Source organism: Olea europaea, unplaced genomic scaffold, assembly GCF_002742605.1.
Source record: "Olea europaea var. sylvestris unplaced genomic scaffold, O_europaea_v1 scaffold224, whole genome shotgun sequence".
NCBI classification, from domain to species: Eukaryota; Viridiplantae; Streptophyta; class Magnoliopsida; order Lamiales; family Oleaceae; genus Olea; species Olea europaea.
This window is the reverse complement of record NW_019240442.1, coordinates 194,468-201,287: the sequence shown is the minus strand read 5'-3', so window position 1 is coordinate 201,287 and position 6,820 is coordinate 194,468. Positions and strand designations below refer to the sequence as shown.

General features: G+C 35.2%; 1 long non-coding RNA gene across 1 annotated transcript; it reads right to left on the bottom strand.

Moving 5' to 3' along the window:
- Positions 1–2: 2 nt before the first annotated feature.
- Positions 3–5,001, bottom strand: LOC111381009. The gene is made up of 4 exons (XR_002700267.1): positions 4,574–5,001; positions 3,925–4,065; positions 3,679–3,751; positions 3–535 (listed from the first exon to the last, which is right to left on the bottom strand). It is a non-coding gene; the product is annotated as an uncharacterized LOC111381009 (long non-coding RNA).
- Between the last annotated feature and the right edge of the window lie 1,819 nt (positions 5,002–6,820).

Here is a 6,820-nt window from a genome sequence, read left to right as displayed (position 1 = left end):
TGGGGGGGGGGGGGGGGGGGGGGGGGGTGAGATTTTATAATTTGAGGACAGTTAAACCAGCTGAAATTTATGAACAACTTTATGAACAGGGAAGGTGGAGAAGAGAGCAGAAAGAGGCCAGTACATGCCTTCCCACTTCCATATACACCCTTTGTTCCACATTGTTTGTCACAGGTTCACTTTTTCAGTCAATTTAACCAATTCTTGAAGCAGAACAATCATTATTTACTTTGTTTCAGGAAATGAAGCTAGAAATTTGAATGTAGTTTACAGATTCCAACGTTACTTCCGAATCTAAGTTAAATTAAGTCCAATTTTAATTGAAACCATGGTCCAACGGGCCAAAAAAGTCAATACATATTACATGATAAACAATGTGAGACGGAGAGGAGTAGATCAAATATTGTAACTCACCCTCTTGGCCAGTTCATCAGCTCTCTGTCTTGCTGATTTTGAGACAGATCTCTCAGATAACAATCTTGCCCGAAGAAACTCAATTGTCATTGACTTTGGGTCTTCCATGCTAGTATTTTTTCTGATATAGTATTGCTTCAGTATCAGAATAACTATGAAAATAACATCAACCAGCAGAAGGACGACGAACATATTATATATGTAATATGTCCCTTTTTCAGTGAATAGAAAGGTAATAAAGTCATACTACAAGGGATGCCGATTCTATTTCTCTTGCTCTGGATGGATGAAATGCAAAGAAATTCCAATGTGGTGAAACTATAATTATAATGTGTAATACAAACACCAAGGTTTACATGATTTGAAGCCTGTATTTCTTCTTTAATACTCTCAAGTAAAGAAGTTTTAACACTGAAAATTGCTATACTGTTGCCCAGAAACAATATGTAAGTTAAACATCTCATATAAGAGCTTAAACTCTTAGAGATGGGACAAGTTATTTATTTAAATAAAGATATGAACACAACAGCTTTACTTGCAGGCCGAATTCATAAAGCCTTGCACATGTACAATTTTTATAAACAAATGGCAATGAGACTTGAACTCGGGTCTTTCGCGGGACTCGAATACCACCTTAATCACCTCATCTAAAAGCTTAAGCCATTAAAGAAAGGACATTTATTTATTTTAATTCAATCATCAACAATGTGGAAAAAAAGATTCTATCGTACACAGAATAAACTTAAAATGAATCGCAAACTTTTTCTCTCATTATAAAAATTATTGAACCCCATGTCAAGAACCTAATCTCAGAATGAATGGAGTCCTGAAAAGCAATGAGCGTGGTCTTATCAATTACTAAGTAATTTCATTCTCTGTAGTTTCCCTTCTAGAAAATAAAATTGACACCATAAGATGAATTCAAATAGGTGCAAACGTTGTAGACTGTAGATCAATGCCATGCTAACAAGATTTTTTAAGCTAGAAAAGGCACCTAATCTACTAACTCGCAGTTGGTGGACTGGAAAGTCATTCAACTGATTAGTATATGTGACAAGTACAAGCTACACTGAAACATGAAATGGGAACTTTTAGTGTTAAACTCCCCCAGTGATTCACTGACACACAACTACCCACAAATTCATGCGTGGCGAGTATAGCAAGTGTAGAATTGACGTGGCAACATTCCTACTTCCTCCTTAAGCAGAAAACTCTCAATGATTTCATTTGCATATATCAGCTCAAACCTAACTCTCACATCACAGCCACTCTCTCTGAAATCATAGATCCCAATTGCAGTTCTTTCCATTTGTTGAAAAATATAATAAAAGGAAACAGAAGGTCCACAAAAAATACTAGCAAGAAGGGATATTAACCAGGAAAGAATCATCAACCTACATACAGTATAAGAGGAGCAAATAACAAAGAAGCAACCTAGAAATAATTCACATGCTTTCTTCTGAACAACAGAAAACATGTCCAGCAAGCAACAACAAACAAAGTATTTTGTTTACTATTTCCGTGAAGATTTTGTGATATAAAGTTTTAATTACAAATGAAAAAAGTAGACTGCAACTGTGTTGTTTTACATCGCAAGACCGCGAGAACATGAGTGTGCACATTTGTGTTCATCTTTATGTGCTTCAAGTAACACTTTATTACCCAACAAGATGCAGCTAGTTCGGTAACTGCTTTTAGAGCACTCAGACAGTTTTCAATGACTGTTGAACTTCTATCGACAGAAAGAAAGACAATGAGTGCAGTACTCCAAGTGCAGCTTATATGCCGATGTATCGTTGTTTTGCAAGTTTCTGAATGCTGACTGCGATTAGATGTAATAATTAATGAAGTTAAAACTGGCTAACAATAGTCCCATATTTAAGTTAATTGCATAGAACAAACGAGGGGAATGGAGGGTTCAAAAAAACAGAACAGAGACCAATGGAGATGAAATGGATAAAAGAACAGTGAGCATTTATAAAACCTTCCCTGGGCATAAGGAAAAGTGGGTTTCTTACTTACCATACAGCTTGTTGTTTGCTTTTAAAGTAACTTTTTTGGCCAAACATGCTTAAGGTTTTCTAAAAGTTACTTATTTTACATTTTCTATGCATTTAAGATTAGCAAAACATGTTGTGTAAATGTCATATCTTATGGCAACTAAGCTCAATGGTGCAGATTTTCAATTCAATTATTCAATTAACTGATAATTTTACCTTTTAACTGCCAATAATTCTCTTTTAGCTTATATTAAGGTACCTCAACAAATTATAGTTACAATTTATATTCAACGAGGACATTGCAAAGTTAAATGGAAACACTAAGCCTCTAGCAGATTACATAATAGTCTGCTTTTTAAATACAAAATATACTAACAATTTGGAACAGTAAACTTGGCAAGGATTTTTCTTCTATAGTAGACATCTAGAAACAGCGATGTCAATAACTTATCTTTTTTCCATTGTGTTATGAGGTGCATCTCTTTACACAAGATTTAGCACAATCAAATTTCTACAGAAGAACTACTAAATCTGGGTTATGAATTGCAATTACATTCAGAAAATTTATTATGACAACTGCAAGAAGAGTATAATAAAATTCCCAAAATTTTAAGTACATAATCATCAAACAAAACATAACATCCAGCAAGAAGGCTTTTTCTACCATGAAACCGTAAAAGTTCTAAGTTCAATTATACACAAGTTCAAACAATTCCGAGTTTTCAATTTTTTAAAAAGAACATGTAACTCAAAAACTTTGATCCACGGGTTACATCTAAGTTCCTCTAGACATCAGAGTGAAAACAATAATTAGTTTTTTCTTCCTTATTGCAAAGAATATAATTAAAAGTGCTCATAGATCAAAACTTGTAAAGGATAACTCCGAAAATAAATTTTCAATTCCGTTAAGTGAAACTATAGGAGGAAAGGCACAAAAAAAGATCTTTACATCTGCAAGCATAACTGATAACTTAAAAACACTCACAGACCATAACCAACGAAGGAAAAACTCCAAAAACTAAATTTCAAAACTATTAAAAGAGGTTATCAAAAATATATCCATTTGGCCCCATTCTTCTTCTCATTCCTTTGCTCTCTCTTATTTTCAACCATGCAATCTTCCATCAAATAATATCACCCGCAAATAAAAAAAAATCATTGCTTTTCAATCACGCATTTGTCAGAAAAAAACACTGTTCCAACCATTAAAATGGAACATTAAAATTTGGAAAGAATGGGAGCCAAACGGGGCTTGTATCATTACCTCTGTTCTTGATCTTCGTTCACAGAACTTGACATTTTTAGCTCTTTTAGCTTTTGCAGAAACTGTAGTTACTCTGCATAAAAAGATCAGAACAAGATTAAAGACCAGATAGAGCAATTTCTAAATCCACAAATTAAAGCCCACTTGCAATCGTTTGAGAAAAGATGAAAATACTTTGAAATCGGGGGAAAAAAACAAAATAATAAAAATAAAGATAATCATAAATTTTTATTCAATCCTTTTTACCTTGAGAAGTAAGTTGAATGGTGACTGAGCTGAATCCGATAAATTAGAGTCAATGATTTCATTTCTTAGTAGATTTTCCTCTTTTTGCGCGTGAGTCTACGCGTATTGTCGTGAGGGCCCTTTGAGAGTGAAACGAAGCTTCTGATTTACGACAAGAGAAAATGCGTATGTGACACGTTTGCAAGAACATTATGTAATTAGAAAATTGCACTTCAGTCCTAAATCTTATTNTACGACAAGAGAAAATGCGTATGTGACACGTTTGCAAGAACATTATGTAATTAGAAAATTGCACTTCAGTCCTAAATCTTATTCAGGATTTAACAAGTTAGTTCTTAATTTTTTTTAACATGTCATTTTTAAAAGGGATAATTGCAGCAAAAGCTCCAAATCTTTGAACCACTAGCAAACTTTTTCCAAACCATTCAATTATTGTAACCATCACCCTAACCTTTCAAACTGTTGCATGTAAGGCTCTTTTGAACGATTTTTATCCAAAATTTCATTAGTTGACTGAAAATACAATTTTGACCACATTTTCACAGTTTTTAAAGGGGCAAAATGGTACTTTGATTTCCCTATTATAAATTATTAAAATATATAATTAAAGGGAGAGAGAGAGAAGGAAAAATAAAATGAACCTTCTCACCTATCCTCATAATCAAATAAGAAAAATATCTTCCCAATGTCGATAGATCAGCCATAGCCCCACGAACACCACCAGATCAAACCTCCAACGACCTACTAATCACCACCACCACCACATCAAACCTCCAACGACGAACTAATCGCCACCACCACTGAATATGACAAAACTGAAAAATAATCCTTTATCTGTAGATGAATTTATTCTAGAGGCAGAACCCCTTCAATAATTCAACCCCACAAATCATCATTTTCATAGTTCATATTACCCATTAAACAAATTGAACTAAAAAAATTTTACCTTTATCTACGGATGTGTAGATTCTCCACTTTGACTTAGCATAAGAGGGATAAATTGATGTGAAATAGATTTTGCCAAAAGGGGAAAATGGATGTGAAGTAGATTGCTGCTAAAAGGGAAAAAAGGGCGAAACAGATGTTGGTTAAAATTTTAAAAGTTTGTATGAAATAGATTTTCCATGAATGATTTGCATAAACAGTAAAGCAGAAAATGATTTGCAGAAACAGTAAAGCAGAAAATGACTTGTAGAAACAGTAAAGTAGAATATTATGTTCGAAAAATTATGAAAAGAAAGAAGTCCAGAATTCGGAAAAAGGATGATCGAGGCGAGAACTAGGCTCTCTGTCCTTAAGACCTTTTTACCCCGTCACACGGTACTTACGGTATGTGGTAAAGCGTCTCCCAAGATACAACGATCACACTTGCAGAAGCAGCACTTCGACTGCAAGACAACGAACCAGAACGAATGAAAATACTCTCTGCAGACTGATGCAAGGAAGAAGAGATGTATGATATACGTATGCAGGAAATTTTTCGTGTGTATTCTTTGTGTTGTATGAGGACTATTCTAATAGAGGAAGAAAGTTGACGGTTTTGGGCAGTTTCCCTCACGCCACTTAATGCACAGTTTCTTCGAACTGATGGGTCGGTTAGTAAACTGTCAAAGGGAGGGAAAAAATTAAATTCAATTTTTTTTTAAACCGAAAATAAATAAAAAAAATTGAATTAATTTTAACCCAGGCCAGGCCCGAACCCGAACCCGAACCCGAACCCGGTTGGCCGGTCGGACGGACGGCGGCGGCGGTGCGCGCGCGTGTGGCCTTTGGACTAGTCTAGACATTGTCTAAGACTCCCCCCTTTCAAAGACTATTGGTACCTCTTGGGGCCCAAACCCATTTCCAAACTTGAAGCTTATTAAGTGGTTCAAGGTTGTGTTTGCAACCTATGTGGGATTGGAACATTTTTCCTCTTATTTATTATCCAACTTTCAGCCATAATTTCTCATTCATATTGAAATGGTTTTTCACAATTAAATATTCTACACTCATCTACTCGGAACGTAGAATTTAATTGAACATTAATCTTGATACATCGAACATCGGGTCCCACTTAAAATTGTGGTCAAAGTTGACACAATAGACCAACCATTTTCAACAATCCCCCACATGAATGGAAATTATCATGACTATGCAATGCAAACACGAACAGAGAGTACAGGCGAAAGAATTATTGCATCAGGAGAGGTAGCTTTTGGCCTTGAACCTGCCTTAATGGAATACTATCGAGTTTACTTGGCTAATCAGTGAACTGATATCTTGAACTGTTCAGCCGTTGGTGTAAACCAAGGCAACAGTATCCACACAATAACCTTTCTATACAATTCTTAGGTTCTCATAGTTGTGTTCATTTTGGCCCTGAACGATTCTTGGGATTCATAAGTGCTTTAGAGAATTTCAAGCCCCAAATTCTCATAGAAGCGGCCCCACTTCACACTTATATAGGTGATCTCCTATTAAGAGTATTCTGCTATACCCCACTTGGTTTATCCAAGCTATAGGAATCATTAAAAGTTACAACTTATCCTTTTACTTTCTGCAGACAGCACTTTTTATAAAGGGATGGTTAAGTGCTTAACTGAGTCTTAATAACTTAGTTGTCCCATTGAACCAAGATCTTGGGATCTCCAGTCAACAAGGTTGGGTTACCATCATTAAGATTCATGCGTGTTTGGCTTTAATCCCATTCCCTTTGATAGATAATATACTTGATCTCTTGGTAGACCTTCTTTGATTTTACATAATCAATGGAGATAATACCATTTGAGATCAACTGCTTTATGGTATTGTGTCTACGACGTATATGTCTAGACTTACCATTATACATGCAATTTTGTGCCCTTGCAATAGCAGACTGATTGTCACAGTGAATACTAATTGCAGGCACCGGCTT